This window comes from Mustela putorius, unplaced genomic scaffold (assembly GCF_011764305.1).
Source record: "Mustela putorius furo isolate JIRA1106 unplaced genomic scaffold, ASM1176430v1.1 tig00000460_pilon_pilon_pilon, whole genome shotgun sequence".
NCBI lineage: Eukaryota > Metazoa > Chordata > Mammalia > Carnivora > Mustelidae > Mustela > Mustela putorius.
Window position 1 is genome coordinate 10,707,637 of NW_025421389.1, and position 20,965 is coordinate 10,728,601.

General features: G+C 41.1%; 1 long non-coding RNA gene across 1 annotated transcript; it reads right to left on the reverse strand.

The window, feature by feature from the left end:
* Positions 1 to 1,332: 1,332 nt before the first annotated feature.
* LOC101682423 lies at positions 1,333 to 20,470 on the reverse strand. The gene is made up of 4 exons (XR_200317.3): positions 20,376 to 20,470; positions 3,447 to 3,699; positions 2,979 to 3,170; positions 1,333 to 1,502 (listed from the first exon to the last, which is right to left on the reverse strand). It is a non-coding gene; the product is annotated as an uncharacterized LOC101682423 (long non-coding RNA).
* Between the last annotated feature and the right edge of the window lie 495 nt (positions 20,471 to 20,965).

Sequence of the window (20,965 nt, forward strand, 5' to 3'; positions counted from 1 at the left end):
CAAGGGATCCTCCCAGCTCAGTATTATAGTATTCTAGCCTCAGTTTACCTGAAGAAACCAGAGGGAGGGGTGGAGAGTCAGCACGTTGGAATTCCGGGGTAGGCAAAGGGTGGGGTCTCTGAAGAGAGTTCTAGGTCAGGGAACTGGAGCCAGAGGACCACACAGACAATGATGATCATGAGTTCTCAGAGTCACTTAGCATGCTACGGTTTGCAAACATTGTCTTCGTGTGTCCTCTCATGCAATCCCTACGTCATCCTTAAGGAGGAGGTTTTTTTTCAGATGAGATCCTGGGGCTGGAAAAGGTTAAGTGACATTACTCCAAAGTAGCAAAAGTAGCAGGGTTGGGACTCTGTGAGTGAGTGCCTGGCAGTGCTTGTGACATGGACCCACAGGGTAGCTACGTGGCTTTCCAAGAGTGACAATTCCAGGTGCTGATGCTCTCACTGACTTTTCCTCAGCTACTCTGTCAGAGCCCCTCATCTCACCCTAGGCTCTTTGGTGGACACACAATTGCTTGGTGTATTTGATAGAGAGCCAATACAATGACGAGCCTACCAACCAGGGCTTAAGTTCTCATTTCAAAAAACAAAGGAGACAAACTAGTAATCGACAGGACACTATTGTTTGGGTCAGGAAAGAGCACTGAGGGGCAAGGATGATTCAGGCATTGGGCTGGGGAAGTTAGGCTGGTTTAATCTAGGAGAACTTCCTGGTGGAGGTGCTACAATTGACTTTTGACTTAGAAGAGGGGGAAAATGTAGTAGTTGAGGCTGAAGGAACCAAGCCATCTAAGGCGTCTTCCCTCCCTTCCTGACCTCCCCATCTCACCTCCTATGGATCTGATAGTTCTGCTTCTGGTATCCTAAAGTCCAGCTCTGACAAAAGCCAGAAAGAGATCTCAGGATGTCTGACATCCCGAAACTGAGGCCTAGAGAGAGATGGTGTTCCTCCCCCACTCTATCATCAATCTTGCTCAACCTCTTTTGCAAACTGAGAGTCTCAGCAACTAGGGAGGAGATGTGAGAAGGAGTGTTTGCAAACTCCCTAAGCTTTCTGGAAGAAAGAGACAGTGTTTGTGCGAGCCTCCCCTGGACGTGCCTGCCGCAGCACTGCGCACTCCCATTCGGGCGCTGAACCTGGGGGCTGGGCAGGACAGTCGAGCGTAACCGCTGCACACCACCGAGCATCGGCAGGAACAAGTTTCAGCAGGTGGTGGACAGAGGCCAAATACCTCCGGGTTCCAATGCAATAGATGATGGAAGACCAATTAATTTTTTACAACGGGAGAAATAGCTAAAAGATTAACAAGCATTAATTATTTATTGAATTGCTGCCTATGCAAAAAGGGGAGAAACTGCCCTGTATGGGGAAATTAATCTCTCCCATCATCTCAGCTGCTGGTTGCTATCTGCCTGTGTGTGGAGGTCATGCAATCTTCTCCAGGCGGTGGATGAGATCATTTAGGAAGCAAGGAGATCTTTTACCAGTTTCTTTCAGGGCTGCAAAAAAGCATAGAAATCTAGGATTTTCTACTTTTCCGTCTTTCAGTCATTCTAGCCCCTATACAGAAAGAACAAGCCCCAGAACCTGACCTTCATCCCAGGCCTGCAGTTCAGGCCCCCAGAACAGGTGGGGGGACAAACAATGGCACGTCACAGATGGCCTGGGCAGCCAGCTGGCCTTGGGTACACGGACTCAAAACAGGGGTCAGGAGCCACGGGGGTCCTTCTTTGACCAAGGACAGACCTGTGAGTCCGTGGCTGTTTCCAAACAGATGTGGGATTTCTGAACTATCCCTCTTTGTCAGAGGAAATGGTGAGCTATGTGAAATCTGATCAATGAGCCAGATCTCTCTCTCCTCCCAGGCCCAGTGAGGGAGGACTTGGAGTGAAGATGTGCTGGGAAGAACTGGATTGCTTGCTGGGCTCTTGTCCTTCACCCCATTTCCATCCACCACCAAACTTAACCACCAAACAAAAGACTCCAAGTCTTTTGTTCTATCTCTTGACTCCATTCTCTTTCCTCCAGTCCCACTGCCGTGTCCTACTCCAGGCCTCTCCAGTCTCTTGCTTGGACCATAGCAATAGCATCTTGCAGCCTCCTGCCCCTAGAGGCTTCTCTCCAGGCCTCTTTGTCATGTTGTCATGAGATCATCTCGGTAAAAAGTCTGATGGTCTCACCTACTCCGCCTAACATCCTTCCACAGCCCCCTAGCCTATCCCTTGCTTGATATTCTCGAGTGGTCAGGAGCTTCTGCTCTTCATCCTGTCTTGCACTGTCTGGCAGGTGCCCTGAGGTCCTTTAAGCTCTGTACTTGTCCCTGGGACTCCGCACCTCTTCACAGATGGCTCCACTCTGCCCAGAACACCCACACCACCACCCCATTGCGTGGAATTCCTACTTCTCTCTCAAGACAGCGCCAGTCTTGACATTATGGTGAGGGGTGGAGGCTTTCTTTGTGGATGTGGATACTGGGTGATAAGCTCCCCAGTAACTATATCATTATAATTGGGAGGAATATGGTGAAGGAAGACACCTGTGCTTTGACAGCTTGTGATGAGGGAGGCCCCAACATCATCTGGCCAGAACACGCCTCCTAGGGGAGGGGCGTTAATGGGACTTGTGTCCTTTAGGGCATGGGTTCAATTCCCATGTGGGGAGAAACTTCCATAAGTTCTTGAACCCACCCATCCTGCAGATAAGCCCTCTCTGACCACAAGGGGGCCTGGTGGAGCCTTGTCCCCCCTTGGGGACATGGGGCCCGATGGCACCACACAGGGCATTGGGAGGGAGCTCTTCTGACTGGGCTAGTCCTGGCTTTTGGAGATGACTCTTTGTGGGGTGGTCCCACCTACCCTGGGACTTCTGCATTTAGTCCCATTATCTCCCCTACGGTCACCAGGAGGTATTTGCTCACAGTCTCTCCTGCATTTCGGTCAGATCTGAAGGTGGAAAGTGAGATAGAAAGTTCATACCTGGAATAACAGACTATTTGTGGGGGGAAATATTCCATTTCCAGGTAGTGGTCCTGCGATAAAGTGCTGAATTTCCCTCTCCAGCAGCTGCAACTGTCTCCTTGGCCATGCAGGAGGGAGCCAGACATCTGAGTCCCTCGTAGGTCAGGAAGGGCTTCGTGTCCCCGGGTTCTGGCTGCCTTCTCCCAGGGGCTGTCTCAGATGGGAAAGAACAGGTGAGAGCAGTTTCCCCCAAACCCGTCTTTACCCCTTGGCAGAATGGGTGAGCATATGATTTGAGAAACACCAAGGAGGTTCAATAGAACCAAAGTTTTCTCCTCACCGAGATTGAATCACATCTAAAATTGCATAGTTGGAAATTGACTGGAGACAGGCAGTGCCCTCACTTCAAGGCATCCTGTAAGAATCACCAATGACTGTTACCCTTTCTTTGCTGTTGTTTGGTATCTAAAAAGTAATTCTGCATACCTGCCTCATGAATCCTCCTGGAATTTCTGGGGGACAGGCACTGTCCTGTTACTCTTCATTTTATGGAGGAGAGACTTGCCCAAGGTCCTCAGAAGCCTCAGTTCCGGATCTTCCACATCTCAAGTCTGTGTTCTCTCTATTTTCTCAGGTACCACTCAAGTAGCTTGTTGTGGATGAATTTGTCTGATCACGGGGCGTTTCGGCAGCAAAGTTGGACAGCCTGGCCGCATCAGGGAAGAGGCCAGTAATCCACCTGGGGGAAGAGGAGTGAAAGTTCAGGGCCTGAAGATGGGAAATCCAAGGGGAAGGAAACCTGGGCGCAGTGAGGGTCATGTTCTTTCCATGCCAGGCAGAGTGTCTGTTCTTGGAGCATTTCAGGCCCCTTGGAACGAAGTGTGTGTGTTTTCACACTTATTGGTTCTTTGTATTTGAAGAAGTGCAGGCCTATTTCCAATGATTTCCTGGGCCAGGGTCTGTGAGCTGCGGCACATGGGCATTTCTCAGTGATTTGGGGCTGTTTGTTAGTCCCCCATCAGTCTGGGGTGCTCCCGCTCTCTTCCCTGGCTATGGAAAGTACTAGGAGCTTCTCTCTCTCTCTCTTTTTTCCTTCCTTCCATCCATCCTTCCTTCCTTCCCCTTTCTTATTAAGGTTTAGTTGACATATGACATTATACTAGTTTCAAGTGTATGACATGATTCAATATTTGCACATATTGCAAAACAATCATAGTAAGTCTAGTGAACATTCATCACCATACATAATGGTGAAAAATTTCTTTTCTTGTGATGAGGACTTAAGATCTACTGTCTTTGCAACTTTCAAGTGTGCAATATAGTATTATTAACTATAGACACTATGCTGTACATGCATCCCCAGGACATAGTTATTTCATAATTCGAAGCTCATATCTTTGGACCACCTTTATCTGTTTCTCCCACCCCCGGCTTCTGGCAACCACCAGTCTGCTCTCTATATCTGTGAATTTGGTTTGTTGTTTTGTTATTTAAACTCCCCATGTAAGTAAGGTTATATGGTATTAGTCCTTCTCTGTCTGACTTATTTAACTTAGCATAAGGTCCTCCAGCTTCATCCATGTTGTTGCAAACAGCAAGATTACATTCTTTTTTCTAGCTCAGTAGTATTCTTCCATATTTACAGACCACATCTTCTTTATCCATTTATCCTTTGATGAACATTTTGGTTGATTCCATATCTTGGCTCTTGAAAATAGAAACACATGGGGTGCATATATAATGGGCATGCTTTTCAATTAATATTTTTGTTTTCTATGGATAAATACACAGAAGTGGAGTTGCTAGATTGTATTTTTGGAGGAACCTCCATACCCTTTTCCATAGTGGCTGTCTCAATTTACATTCCCACCAGCAGTGCACAAGGGCTTCGTTTTCTTCACACCCTGGTCAGCATTTGTCATCTCCTCTGTTTTTGATACTAGCCATTCTAGCATGTGTGATGTGAGATCTCATTGTGGTTCCAATTTGTATTTCCTTGGTGATGAGTGATGCTGAACATCTTTCCATGTGCCTGTTGGCCATCTGGATGTCTTCTTTGGAAAAATGTCTAATCAGATCCTCTGCCCATTTTTGAATGAGGTTGTGTGGTGTTTTTGCTCTTGAGTTGTAGGATTCTTTGTATATTTTGGATATGAACCACCAATCGATATAGGATTTGCAAATATTTTTTCCCATTCAGTAAGTTGTCTTTTGCTTTGTTGGTGATGTTCTTTGCTGTGTCAAGCTTTTCAGTTTGATGTAGTCCTACATGCTTATTTTTGCTTTTGTTGCCTTTGCTTTTGGAGTCAGATCCCCAAAAGGCCAAAGTCAAATAGCTTTGACTATGTTTTCTTCTAAGAGTTTTTGGTTTCAGGTCTTACATGCAAGTCTTTAATCCATTCTGAGTCAATTTTGTGTATGGCATAGGACAGTGGTCTAATTTTATTCTTTCTCATGTGGCTGTTCAGTTTTCCCCGCATTTACTGAAAAGACTGTCCTTTCCCCATTGTATAGTCTTGGCTTTATGTCATAAATTAATAGACTATTTTGGCACGAGTTAATTTCTGGGATCTCTCTTCTGTTCCATTAATCTTTGTATCTATTTTTCATGACAGTGCCGTACGATTTTGATGACTATAGCTTTGTAACAGAGTTAGCAATCAGGGAGCTCATCACCTCCAGCTTTGTTCTTCTTTCTCAAGACTGCTTTGGTTCTTTGGGATCTATTGTGGTTCCATACAAATTTTGGGATTGTTTGTTGCATTTCTGTGAAAAATGCCATCGGAATTTCGATAGGGATGGCACTGAATCTGTAGATTGCTTTGGGGAATATGGATATTTTAACAATACTAATTCTTTCAACCCATGAATACAAATATCTTTTCATTTGCTTGTTTCTTCTTCAATTTCTTTTATCGATGTCTTACAGTTTTCCATGTACAGGTCTTGTCACCACCAAGGGCTAGCTTCTACTCACTTGGGACCTTTCTGCGGTGGTGCCAGCCTTTGTCAGGGACTTGTTTCCCTCGAGCTATAGGGTGTTTCCAACAGTCTTCTAAGCAGGGAGCTGGGAGTGGATGCTGACCTCAGCTCCTGCCCTGGAGGGTGGAGGGACCAGGTGGCTAAATTTAAAAAGCAGGTGTATCCTTTGGTAAGTTTGATATCAAACCTTTGGGGGAAAATTTAGAAAGATAAGTCAATGTACAGGACATGCACACTTTAAAAAGCTCATTTAATCATTCGTTCAGCAAGCACTTGTATTAGGCCTCCCATAGATGTTGGGGTCACAGAAGTGAACAAAATGCATGGAGCCCCCCCTTGTGGAGCTGACATGCTGGTGGCAGAGGCAAAGAAGAGCAGGAAGCCTCCTAAATAAGGACATTGGAGGTGCAGTAGGCAGTGAGTGCTGAGAAAAAAAGAGAAGTCGGACTGGGTAGGGGGAGTTAGCGTGGCAGAGGGGCTAGGGGACTGGTCGAGTCATTATATGAGATCCGAGAGAGGACTTACTGAAAGGTGAGAGTTTGCCAAGCCTTGGAGGAGACTGGGGAAGGATGTGGAGCAGGCCCGGGCGCTCAGTGAGCAGCTAGTGCAGTGGGGTGGAGGGAAAAAGGAGAGAGGAAGGAGCGGAGATCAGAGAGGTTTGGGGTTGGAGGAGGGAAGGCAGATCATGTGGGGGCTTTGGAGGCCACCCTGAGGACTTCAGTTTTTACTCTGGGAGAAGAGGGGAGCCACTGACGGCTTTTGAGGCCTGATAAGATGGCCCTGGAGAACCTGTTGCAGTCCTGATGCTGCCGCCAGGCGTCTGCCATGACACTTGAACAAATCAGGTAACCTCTTTGCAGTGTTCTTGCCTTAGGGGTGAGAAGAGACAGTTGGATAGGGCTGTTTCCAGGGTCTGTTGTAAACCCTGGGGTGTTAGGTGCAGACCACAGCGATCTAACTCTTCCCCAGTGTTTCTATCCGCCACAGAAAATGTACTGGTTTCCTGGCTAACATTTCCTGTTCTTCACTCTCCTTTTCCAGTTTGCCCCACAGGCAAACCCAGGTCCCCAGGTGCATCTGGAAGTGAGAGCCAGTGGCCCTGGGAGAGATGGCTGAGTTCCTCGCCTCGCCCATGGGAGCTGAGTACAGCTGTCTCCAAGGCAATCACTTTTCCTGGCTGGGACCAACGATAGAGCATTTTCCCAGGGTGAGGCACACCCATGGTCTGCCCCCAACAACCCCTACTGGGCTGGCAGGATTATGAGAGGGAGAGGAAACCAACGACAGGCCTCAACAGGTCCCACTGGGAGGGGAGCAGGAGGCAGCAGGCAGTGTCCTTTCCTGGGCAGGGTGGCAGAATCATGGTGCCATCAGTGAGAAGGCTGGGGAAGCCTGCGTGTCACTCTGGGGGTTACAGAGACAAACACCTCAGCCGGGAGAGACCCTCCTTCTATGTGTGGTTGCCAAGAACACCTGCCAAAGACTGTTTTGATGCGGGATTGTCAGAAGGGAGGAATTTCCCTTTTCTGGGCAGAGGAGTATGAAAGGACAAGCAAAGGTGTTCAGAGTTCCTTTCTCCCCCCAGTCTTCTTGCTCTGGGGGCAGACCATCTCCACCTTTGGTTCCTTGTCCCTGCCACCTTCAACAAACTGTCATTTCTGTTTCTCCTCCATTGCTGGCTTGTGGGGTCCCCGTTAGCCAGGTTTCCAGAGCTGGGAGTAATAAAAATGTCATCCAGCCAATGGTTTTGGAACTCCTGGCTCTGCATGGGCATGGCTGCGAGGCCAGCAGGAGAAGGGAGTCAAACTCCAGGAACAGATTAAATGCTCTGAGTCTGGACTAATGGGTCCATAGCGTTCCAAAAGCAGAGGCCAACATTTCTGCAAGGGGCATCTTTTTTCAAAATCAGGTTTATTGAGGTCTTATTTACATGGACTAAAATTGATCTATTTAGGTGTATAGTTCAATGAGTTTTGACAGATATAAATCGTCATGCAACCACTTCCACAGACAAAATATAGAATATTTCCGTCATCCCAGAAGGTTCCTTCAGACCCCTCTGTATTCAATCCTTCTTCACCCCCTGCCTCTGCCAGGAGTGTTTTCCCTGAATCATATAGTATCACATGTTTCCTTCCCTCTAAATGTCTTCATGTCTGTCTTCTTTCAGTCATGCTTATGTTCTTAAGAATCATCCAAGTTGTGGGATGGGTAATTCTTCCTCTCACTGCTATGAAGGACCATCACTACTTCTTCTTCTTCTTCTTCTTTTTTTTTTTTTACTTTTTATTGAAGTAAATTACATATAACATAAAATTTGCCCTTTTAACCATTTCAAGGGTACAGTTCAGTGGCATTAATGTATTTGCATATTATGCAACATTCACCACTGTTCCGAAATATTTCTAAAACTCTTCCTCACTCCAGACAGAAACTCCACGCCCATTAAGCAAGAGCTCCTCATGGCCCCTGTCACCTCAAAGCCACTACTTGTTTCTATGAATTTCCTTATTCTACACATTTTATATAGGTAGGATAGACAACACTTGTTGTCTCTGGCTTATTTCACTCAGCACAATGTCTTCATTCAAGTTGAAGCATGATCAGAATTTCATTTTTTATAGCTGAGTAATATTACATTTTGTGTGTGTGTGTGTGCATGTATCACCTTTTATTTATCGGTTCATCAGTTAAGGGACATTTAGATCATTTCTACCTTTCAGTTATTGTGAATAACACTGCCGTGAACATTGTCATACAAGTATCTGTTTGAGTCCCTCTTTTCTTTTCTTTTTTTAAAAAAAGATTCTATTTATTTGACAGAGAGAGAGAGTGTGCATGTACATGAATGAGGGGGTGCAGAGGGAGAGGGAGAAGCAGACTCCTCACTGAGCAGGAAGCCCGATATGGCGCTTGATCCCGGGACCCTGGCATCGTGACCTGAGCAGAAGGCAGACACTAAACTGACTGAGACACCCAGGTGCCCCTGAGTCCCTCTTTTCAATTGCTTTTTAAAGCACATACATTGGAGTGGAACTGCCAGGTTATATTGTAATTCTGTGTGTAACTTTTTGAGGAACTGCTAAATTTTGTCCACAGTGGTTGTATCATTTAACATTCCTACCAGCAAAGCATGAGGGTTTCAATTTCTCTGCATTCTTGCCAACTCTTTTAGTTTCTGTCAAAAAAAAAAAAAAAAAAAAACAAAAAACATTATGGCTGTTCTAGTAGATGCAAAGTGGTGTTTGATTGTGGTTTTGATTGCAGCCTAGTGACTAATGATGTTGAGCATGTTTTCATATGCTTATTGGCCATCCATGTATCTTCTTTGGAGAAGCATTTGTTCAAGTTTTTTGCTCATTTGTGAATTGAGTTGCAGGAGTTCTTTATATATTCTGGATATTAAACTCTTTTTTTTTTAAAAGATTATTTATTTATTTATTTGACAGAGAGAGATCACAAGCAGGCAGAGAGGCAGGCAGAGAGAGAGAGAGGAGGAAGCAGGCTCCCTGCTGAGCAGAGAGCCCGATGCGGGACTCGATCCCAGGACCCAGAGTTCATGACCTGAGCCGAAGGCAGAGGCTTTAACCCACTGAGCCACCCAGGCGCCCTGGATATTAAACTCTTACCAGATATGTCATTTGCAAATATTTCCTCCCTTTTTGTGGGTTGTTTCTTCGTGGTCTTGATAGAATCTTTTTACACCCAAAAGTTTTTTAATTTCAATGAAGTTCAACTTATCTATATTATTTATGGAGAATAATATTTTTAAGATGCTGCTGAATTTGGTTTTGTAGTGTTTTGTGAAGAACTTTCTCATCTTTATTAATAGGGAATATTGGGCTGTAGTTTTCTTTTCTTGTGATATCTCTATCTAGCTTGGTAATACTGACCACATAGAATGAGTTGCCTTCATTTTGGGGGGATGATTTTGAGAAGAACTGGTATTTATTCTTTTTTAAATGTATGATAGAGTTCATCAGTGAAGGCATCTGTTTTTTTTTTTTCAATTTGGAGGGTTTAATTAGTGATTAAATCTTCTTACTAGTTTAGGCTTACTTAGAGTTTCTATTTCCTCATGATTCAGTTCTGGTAGTGTGTCTAGAAATTTATTTCTTTCATTTTTTAAACGATTTAAAAAAAGTTTTTAAAAAATTTTTTATAAACATATAATATATTTTTATTATCCCCAGGGGTACAGGTCTGTGAATCACCAGGTTTTAAAAGATTTTATTTATTCATTTGAGAGAGAGAGTGTGAGAGAGCATGAGTGGGGGGGATGGGCAGAAGGAGAAGGAGAAGCCAACTCCCTGCTGAGCAGGGAGCGGGACATGAAGCTCAATCCCATGTTACATTTCAGCATACGAATTTTGGGGGCACACAAACATTCAGTCTGTAGATAGATAGCCTATCTATGCCTTTTGGTTGGGGAGTTTAATACATTTACATTTAAAGTAATGACCAATAAAAAAAGGACTTGCCCTCTGCCAGTTAATTGCTTTCTCTATGTTTTATATGCGTTCCCCCTCAATTCTTCCATTATTGCCTTTTTTGGTATTTAGTTGATTTTTAAATTTTTTCTAGTACACCATTTTGATTCCTTCCTTCCTTCCCACCCCCACTTTCTATATATTTTTTGGTTATTTTCTTTGTGGTTGGCTTGGGGATTACAATTTACATTTTAAACTTTAACAACCTAGTTTAAGTAATACCAACTTAGTTTCAATAATACACAAATACCTGTTCTTATACATTGTTGTCCCCCCTTTATATTGTTGTCACATATTATATCTTTATAATTGTTTGCTCATTAACATAGATTTATAAGTTTTAATGCATTTTCCTTTTAAATCATATAGAAAAAGAGAAAAGTTATAAGCAAGAAATAAAATAATGCTGACTTTTATATTTACTTGTGTAGTTACTTTACAAGTGCTCTTTATTTCTTCATTTAGACTCAGATTAGTACCAAGAGTCCTTTAACGAATCTTCTAGTAACTAACTTCCTTAGCTTTCATTTAGCTGTGGATTTCTTAATTTTCCCTTCATTCTTGAAGGATAGTTTTGTCAGGTATGAAATTTCTGGTTGATGGTATTTTTTCTTTCAGCCCTTTTATGTACATATAAGTGAGTAAGTAAATAAATAAAATATAAATATATCATATATACTCTATGTTATATAAATAAATATATATAGAGACACCTGCATGGCTCAGTCCATTAAGTGTCTGCCTTCAGCTCAGGTCATGATCCCCAGGTCCTGGGATAGAACCCTGCATCAGGCTTCTGGCTCAGTGGGGAGTTTTCTTCTTCCTCTTCCTCTCCTTCTGCCCCTACTCTTGCTCATGCTCTCTCTTTCTCTCTCAAATGAATAAATAAAATCTTTATATATCTATATACCTATATCTATCTATCTATCTATCTATCTATCTCATCTGAAAGCCTTCTGACCTCCATGGTTTTTGATGAGAAATCAGCTATTAATCTCATTGAGGGTCACTTGTATGTGATGAGTTGCTTCTCTGCTGTTTCAAGATTCTCTTTGTCTTTGTCCTTTGACAATTTGACTTTAGTATTTCTTGGTGTGGAGCTCTTTGAGTTCAATCTGCTTGTAGCCTGTTGAATTTCTTGGATGTGTAGATTTTTATATATTTCATCAAATTTGGAAAGTTCTCAGTCATTATTTCTCCCAATATTTTTTTCTCCTGCCCTTCTCCTTCTAGGCTCCAATGATACAGATGTTGGTATGTCTGATGGTGTCCCACAGCTTCTGTTCACTTTTATTTATTCTTTTAGCTCCTCAGATTGCATAGTTTCAACTGTCTTATCTTCAAGTTCACTGGCTTTTTATTATTCCTACCAAAATCTGCCATTAAATCCCTATAGCGAATTTTTATTTCAGTTGTTACGTTTTTCAATTCCAGAATTTCATTTGGTTCCTTTATATAATTTTCATCTCCTTACTGACATTTCCTACTTGTTAATACATTATTCTCCTGATTTCTTTTAGTTTTTGATCCATGGTTTCCTTTAGCTCATTGAGTATAGTTTAAACAGTTGATTTAATAACTTTGGCTACTAATTTTAATATCTGGGCTTCTTCAGGTATATACATTTCTGTCAAATTCTTCTTTTTCTGTGAATGAACCACATTTTTTCTGTTTTTTTTTTTTTTTTGGATGCTTTGTAATTTTTTGTTGAGAACTTGATATTTTGAGGGATATACGGTGGTGACTCTGAGAATCAGATTCTACCTCTCCCAGGATTGTTTTTGACATCTTGGTCCTCCATTTGTATAGTGACTTTTCCAAGCTATTTTCGTAATGTCTGTATTTCTTATTGCATGTGGTCACCGAAGTTTCTGTCCCATTATCTCTGTGGTCAGCCTGTGACATGGCAGAGATTTCCTTGCATGTCAAAGTTTAGTAGCCCCTCCATTCATCAAGCATCCTCTAGTTGCATGGCCATTGCTGGGATTTTGTCCAGAGGTTATGTTCTTTATTTTTTTAATTTCTTATTTATATTAAGTAATCTCTATACCCAACGTGGGGCTTGAACTCACAGCCCTGAGATTAAGAGTCATATGTTCTTCCTACTGAGCCAACTGGACACCCCCTCCATAGGTTACATTTTTATGACAGAAATTAATAAACCAAGAATGTAGTTACAAGTCAAGGATATTTAATATTTCCAAATATCCCCCCAAATATTGTTTTACCAATTTAGATTACCACCAGTAGATTATGAGTGCCCATTTTGCCATCTGCTCACCAACATCAAGCATTATTTTAATTTTTTAATCTTTGCCAACTTGAGAAATGAGAATGATATTTCATTGTTGTTTTGATTTTAGGCTTCTTGTTTATTAGGAAGTTTGAACATATTCTTTGGTTATTTGTATTTATTATTTTTAATTGCTATTCCATGCTTTTGGCCAGCTTGAGGGTATCTCTCTCTCTCTTTTAAAAGATTTTATTTATTTATTTGACAGACAGAGATCACAAGTAGGCAGAGAGATAGGCAGAGGGAGAGAGAGAAGGAAGCAGGCTACCTGCTGAGCAGAGAGTCTGATGCAGGACTCGATCTCAGGACACTGAGATCATGACCTGAGCCAAAGGCAGCGGCTTAACCAACTGAGCAACCCAGATGCCCCAAGTATCTTTCTTTTTTTATTCCTTATTCATTTAGGAGTAGAAACTCTTTTCTAAAAGGCCATAATCCCTTTGGAAAAAAAATAAAAAACATCAGAAGAGGTTATTTGGTTAATAGTGTTGGGAACATTTGCTCTTTATATGGCAGAAGTGAATTGGAATTCCTACTTTACATATGTAAGAAAGTAAGGATTCTATATGGAGTAAACATCTAAATATAAAACATCTAAATATAAGTAGGAGGGTCTGGGTGGCTTAGTCGGTTAAGTGTCTGCCTTTGGCTCAGGTCGAGATCCCTGGGTCCTGACATGGAGCCTTGAGTCGGGCTCCCCGCTTGGTGGAGAGCCTGCTTCTCCCCTTCTCTCGGACCACTCCCCCTGCTTGTGCTCTTTCACTCTCATGCTTCCTCAAATAAATAAATAAATAAGGCCTAACTACAAAGCTAATGAGAAAAATTTTCACTTGATCTTAGCCAAAAGGCCGAGAAGCGATGATGAGAAAAATTTTCGAATAGATTTTTGACATTGGGTTGGAGGAAGGACTCCCCAAAACACAATACATAAGGAGGGAAATAGAGTTATTTGAACACATTAAAATGAAAGATTTTTGTTCAATAAAGGATGCCATGAGACAGTACAGGAAGCTGAATTAACTAAAAGATATTTTCTGTGACTAAAAGTAACAAAGGATTAGTATCTGGCACATCAACCAGAAAAATATGGACACCCAAAAGAAAACTAGGAAAAGCATATCCGTAGGTAACACACAGAAAAGGAAACTTGATTTACCAATAGGTACAGATCTTCCTCAATTTATGATGGGGTTCCATTTTAATAAACCCACTGCAATTTGAAAATATCACAGTTAAAGTTGCATTTAAAGCACCTAACCTACTGAACATCATAGGTCAGCCCAGCCTACCTGAAACACGGCCAGAACATTTACATTTGCCTATAGCAGGGCAAAGTCATCTAGTACAAAACCAATTTCATGATAAAGTTTTGAATAGCTCATGCAATTTATTGAATATTGTACTGAAAATGACGACCAGAATGGCTGTAAGTATGCTGATTGTTGACACTTGTGATCGTGTGGCTGATGGGGAGCTGCCCAGCATCTCGAGGTACCATACACTGCTAGCCTGGATAGAGATCAAAATTCAAAATTCAAAGTATGGTTTTTACTGACTGAATACTGCTTTCCGACCATTGTAAATTTGAAAAAAAGTTGAACTGTCTTAAGTCAGGGACTATCTGTCTGTATATAAAAAGATGCTTAATTTTACCAGTAATTAGAGAAACGTAAACCTAAAACAAGAATACGGTGATACTTTGCTCTTGTTTGATTGGCAAAAACTATGAAGCCACCTACTAATAAGTGCTGATGAGGATGTGGAGAAATGGAAACCCTAATGCACTGCTGATAGAAGTGTAAATTGGTGTAACCATTTTGGCCTGTTAGCTTTCTTTCTTTCTTTTTTTATTTTAAAGATTTTATTTATTTATTTGACAAAGAGAGAGAGAGAGAGATCACAAGTAGGCAGAGAGGCAGGCAGAGAGAGAGGAGGAAGCAGGCTCCCTGCTGAGCAGAGAGCCCAATGTGGGGCTCCATCCCAGGACCCTGAGACCATGAAGTGAGCCGGAAGGCAGAAGCTTAACCCACTGAGCCACCCAGGCCCCCAAGAGTTAGCTTTCTTGAACTTAAGTGTTCATACACCTGTACCAAGCAATTCCACAGTAGAAAAGCTCACACGTGAATGCAGAAGGAGACCTCAGGAATAAGTTTATCACAGCACTGATTGTGGTAGCAAAGAGATGGAAATGTCTTATGGATCCTTCCAGGGGAAACTAGTAGCAAGAAAGTGCATTATATCTATATGATGGAATACTGTCTAGGGTTTAGAAAAAAAAATAAACTTGAGGTACAGGTAATAATGTGGATATTCCTCAAAAATATAATGTTGGATAAAAACAGGAACAGAATAAGACAAAATGGGGTCTTGCATGAGCCAATCAATAATGATAGCATTTCATAAAAGGAAGAGTATGATCTACTTAAATGTATGTACTTGAGAAAAAAACATTACTTACCTACAAACAGGAGAGTTTAAAAAGTTGTGTGTGTGGGAGTGTGTTTGTGATAGCTGGACAGAAAATTTAGGGGAAGGAAAAGGAGGATTTTATATCCTAGCAATTCAAATAATTTCAAATGGAGTATTTGAGATCCCCATGTTCAAAAACGATTTTGCTGATTAGCAAATTTATTTCAACCAAATAAATTCCCATCTTAAAAGATGCTCACTGATTCTCAATTTATTTTATTTTATTTTTTATCTCCACACCCAGTGTGAGGCTCAAACACAACCCCAAGTTCAAGAGTTGCACACTCCACTAACTGAGTCAGCCAGGTACTCCAAAAGCATCTCACTGAGCGTTTCATCTGCTTGTCCACTGTTGTGCATTCAGTGTTGACCCTCAGGGGACATATGCATGTTCCAATCCTATAGAACCTATAAGTTGGACCTCACTTGGAAAAAGGGTCTTTGCAGATGTAATTAAGCTAAGAATCTTGAGATGAGATCATCTAGCGCATCAAGTGGGCCTTAACCCAATGACCAGTGTCCTTATATGAGACTCCTGGGAGAGAGACACACAGGGGAAGGAGAAGGTCGCACAAAGACAGGCAGAGATGGATCGGAGTTACTCGGTCACAAGCTAGGGAATGCGCGGAGCCTCCAGAAGCCGGAAAAGGCAAGGGAAGAATCTCCCCTAAAGCCTTTGGGAGAAGCACAGCCTTGCCAACCCCTCAATTTTGGACTTCTGGCCTCCAGAAATGCAAGAACAAATATGTGTTGTTTTAAGCCACCTGGTCTGTGGTTAGTTGTTACGTGGTGATTTGCCCTGGGAAACTAAGACATGCATTTGGCTTCTTTTCCCTTAATGGCATCTCCACTCTCCCAGTAGAAGAGCAAAAATAGCTTCCACTTATGGTCCCAAGCACGATGATTTCTCATTTCCTGTGTTCACAGGATCTCACTCTCCACTTAGGCTTCCCAAAAGCTGAAGTTGAAGGTGATAGAAAGACATGGCATTAAATGGAATCACAAGACGAAATGTTACACTCTGTTTATTAATGAGGTCAACTGGTCAAAAAGAAAGTCTCAGTTTGGTGGGAATAGGCATATAACCTATGGCACCAATCTCTCCTTTCATGAGAGAGAGACAGAGCAGGAGTTAGGCTCAGCTCTTTGAAAGTTGGCAACAGGATCTGGTTAAATAGTAATTACATTGTTTGGGCTTCTCTGAATTTATTTTCATGCTTGGCTATCTTCTACTTATTATAAGCGATGCCAATTTTTCTTTTAGGCCTATAATGGCAGCTTTACTTTATAAACAAATGAATCTAAATTGAGACGTGAGTGATTTTAAAGAAACATATTAAGTAAATAACAGTAGAGATAATATACAGATATGGAAACGTCTGCGAAGGTGGGAAATACTATATTACGCCTGGAAGCTTATCAAAGTATTTTTTCCTAAGGGAAGTTCCCTCTGTAAGAAGAATTCTGATGCCAGTACTTGTCCATTTCTGAACTGTTATGATTCATCTCTCGATTGACTGTGTTTCATTTTCTTTTATTTACAAGAAGGGCTCATGGATATTATGTTCCCTGAATTTTTGTATGTTTCACATTGCTCCTGCCTCTGATTCACAGTAACGCATTATGGACATTGGTCTACCACCTTCTTGCATTAAATGCTACCCGATTCTCATTGCTCACTATCCTCGCCCACCCCACCTCCCACCAATATCAGTGAATTACTTTTTGTTCTTGGGTACCCAAGACCGGTTCCTCTTACTTTGAAGGGTAGCAGATTCATCAAGACACATCTCAGAATTGAGCATTTTGTATCACTTTTTCACAGAACCTTCTGTACTTCTTTGTACTTCTTTCAATTCCCTGACACAGTTCTTTCTTCCTTTCTAAAATATTAGGGGGCACCCGGGTGGCTCAGTGGGTTAAGCATCTGCCTTCAGCTCAGGCTCTGATCTCAGGGTGCTGGGATCCAGCCTTACATTGGGCTTCCTGCTCAGCTGAGAGCCTGCTTCTCCCTCTTCCTCTGCCTGCTGCTCCTCCTGCTGGTACTCTTCTAATAAATAAATAAATCTTTAAAAAATTAGTAAATAATTTTTCTATTTAATGTGTTGTAGTATTTCCTCTGGGGACATGAATAATAGTATTTTGGATCATTATCCTCTGTATCTGTATCTTCCTCCTAACCACTTCAATTTTGTTTTTTTCCTTTGCATTTTCTGTGACTAATCACAGATTCTTCTGGAATGTGATGGATTTAGTATTCAGATATGTTCATTTAGTTCCTTGCTGCTTCAGAGTTGTTTATTAACTATGTAATTGTTATTTTGCTTCTCAGTTTGCTCTTGGCTCGGTTGTGACCATCATTCATCTCATTTCATTTTCTCATCTGATTACTTATTTTTGTTTCATAGAGTTTATGTATTTCTTTTTCTTTTTTCTAAGTACAAAACACTTGTTTTGGAGTTTTTCCATGCTTCTTTGGGTGGTGTTATCTTCCAGAATGGATCCTTCATTACCCGTTTACACTAGGTTTCTTCCTTTCTGTTTTTGCGTAGTTGCAACGAATTTTATTCTTTAAAAATATGTAATATAAGCAGCCCTATCAGCCCATCCCATTTGCCTGGATAGAGTGCGAGTTAGTTTTTCTTGGTGCTCATCTCCACGTATCTGAGTCCTTTTGTCTTTCTTCAATATTGTTTCTATTCTTAGAATATTTCTTATCCTTATCCTTAAGTTACTTAAACTTTCTGTCTCCCTTTCAACCATTTATAAAATGGAAGTATTATAATAATAGTACTTACTTTACAAGTTGAGCATTAAATGAGCTATAAAATGCACGTGCATGTCATGGTGCCTGCCGTACTCTAAGGGCTAACATCCAAGGGAGAGGGCTTTCACTTCCCCGCCTTCTAAGTATTGGGTGCCCGTGCCAGCAAGGGGTCCTTAGGCTTTTTCTCTACCGACACTCTCTTGGTGATCTCATCCTCTATTATAATGTTGATTTCATTCACAAGCTGATGACTGTCAAGTTTCAGACTTTAGCTTGGAGCTCTCTCCTACCCTCTGAACTTGTATTTCTTAATACTTATTTAACATTTTCACCGGGCGTCCCATAGACATCTCAAAGTTAATATACTCAAAATTGATCTCCTGATCATCAGTACCTTTCTTTCCCTGAATTCACTTCCCCTACGCCCCCGCCCCATAGTCTTCACCATCATTGTTAATGATAACACCACCCTTTCATTTGCTCAGGACAAAAACATGGGAATCATCCTTGACCTCACATTCAACTCAATCCTTCAAAACAGAATCCAGAATCCTACCACTTGTCATCACCTCCACAACCAAGCACTGCCATCAATCACAGGCATCACTGTAAATGCCTCTACTTCTGTGTTCAACCCTCACTCCCCAACCAAGTCTATTCTCAACACAGTAGGGAGTGTGATCTCATTAACATTTAATGGAAACAATTTCAATCCTTTCCTAAAGCCCCCTAATGGCATTTCATGTCACTGGGAGAGAGATAAAGCCAGAGTCTTTACAAGATTCTGTATGATCTAACCCTAGCCACCTCACTGAGGAATAGATGTGTAATTTTATAAAACTCTTCTTCCTATATTGAGATGATCTTATGACTTTTAAAAATCTAGCAATATGGTAAATTATATTGACTCATTTTCAGATGTTAACCTAATTCTGCATTTCTGGTTTAAACTCCACATGATCATTATCTATTTTATGTATCAGTGGATTCTACTTGCTAAAGTGTTTTTCACTTTCTAATTCTTAAATTAGCAGCTGAGATCGTTAGGGACTTTTATGTAGGCATTTAGTACAAAATATTTCCCACCAAATACTGCTTTAGCTGAACCCCACTCTTTGCACATATTTTTTTTCACTTTCCTCCTATTTAAATGTTTTTTCATTTCCCTTTTGATCTATTTTACCCCATGGGTTATTTATAATTCCATTAGTTATTTTCCAGATATTTGGGGATTTTCCAGAGAACTTTCTATTATTGATTTAAAATTTAATTCCACTGTGGTCTGAAAATGGTGACTTGAGTCCTTTTAAGTGTACTGATGGTCCAGAATATGATGCACAGTGATAAATGTCGACAAGAATGTGTGTTTTGAAATTGTTGGGTGGTGTGTTCTATGAATGTCATTTAGGTCAGCTTAGTTGAGAGTGTCATTCAAGTCTATATTCTTAATCATTTTTGCCTACTTGTTCCCTCAATTACTGAGAGAAGGGTGTTGAAATCTCTGAGTATGATATTAAACTTTTTTTATTGCTCTTGAAATTCAATCAGTTTTTTCCTTCATGTTTAAAGCCTTGTTATTAAGGGAATAAACATTTAGGATTTAATGTAACCTTCATGATTCTTTACCACTGTGAAATGACCTTCATTATCCTGGTAGCATTCTTTGCTCTGAAATCTATTTTTTCTGATATTAAGGTACTTACTTCAGCTTTACTTTGATTAGTGTTAGTGTGGTTTATCTTTTGTTATTCATTTATTTTTGACTTATGTGTGTCTTTGTTTAAAGTAGGTATCTTGTGGGCAGTTGGATCATCCTTTTTAATTCAATATGACAATCTCTAATTGTCATAACTGACAATCTTCTAACTGAATTGTTTAGACAACTTACACCTAATATATTTATTTATTTGAGTCTATATCGTATTGCTATTTATTTTTTAATTTATCCTTTTTTTTCCCTCATTCTTTTTTTAAATTTTCTGTCTTTTCATGAACTACTCTTTAGGATTCCACCTTATTTTTTCTGTTGACTACCAACTTTAATTCTTTGTTGTATTATTGAATTTCCAAATTATCAGCAACTATATTTTCAAAATTCTACTTTTTCTTTTTTTTATTCTCTCCTTCTAGGGTCCATCCACCAACTGTTGGTCTTCAAAGTGTTTATTACTGGAAAGCATCATTAAGTACATAGTTTAGTTTAGCTGACATTTTAAAATTAAGGCTTTCTCAATAAAAGAAGTAGTACATTGATTTAAATTCTGGCATAAGCTCCTTTTCTCATGGTGGACTGGCCCTTTGTGCAGCACGGTTCTAGATATTATAGAAGTAAGCACAGGGGCAGTTCCATCTTGACAAGGCCATAAAAGCCACTGAAGCTGGTATGACACGACTGAGCCTTCAAGACAACTCACCGTTCGTCAGCTGGTTGAATAGGAAAGAACATTTCAGGTGTTATAATCGTCTTGAGGACATGGACCTTGTCTTCTTCATCTTGGTGGCCTCAGAACAGTGCCTAAAACATAATAAATGCTAAATTAGTGCTTATCAACTTGAACTGAGCAAGTTCGAGTTGACGGAATAATGTCAGAAAAGGTCAGAGGAAGAGGGAAAGGGGTCTTATGGGAGGCTGAAAGTACCAGGAAGAGATGATGAGGGAGAAATAGAAAAGAACCACTTGTTGAACATGTTGAAGTCTTTGTCAGACATGGTATGAGTTTCACACTTCCTCCTAAAACTTACCTAGGGTTGTTTGAAGGGTTTCAAGCATGATAAGACTAGATTCTTCAGAAGAATCCCTCAAGTACACTGTAATGTACTCAGGGTATTGTAATAGGTGGCTCAGATGGGCTATGCTAGATGCAGAGCAATGAGATTGGAGGCCTCGCAATAGTTCTTAGGGAATATGGTGAGAATCTGAGTGAAGACTGGCTTTTCACTAGGGATTAGTCATTTCTGTATGTAGGCATGGACTTGGTGGAAATTCTTCTTGCTGTGGGCCCAT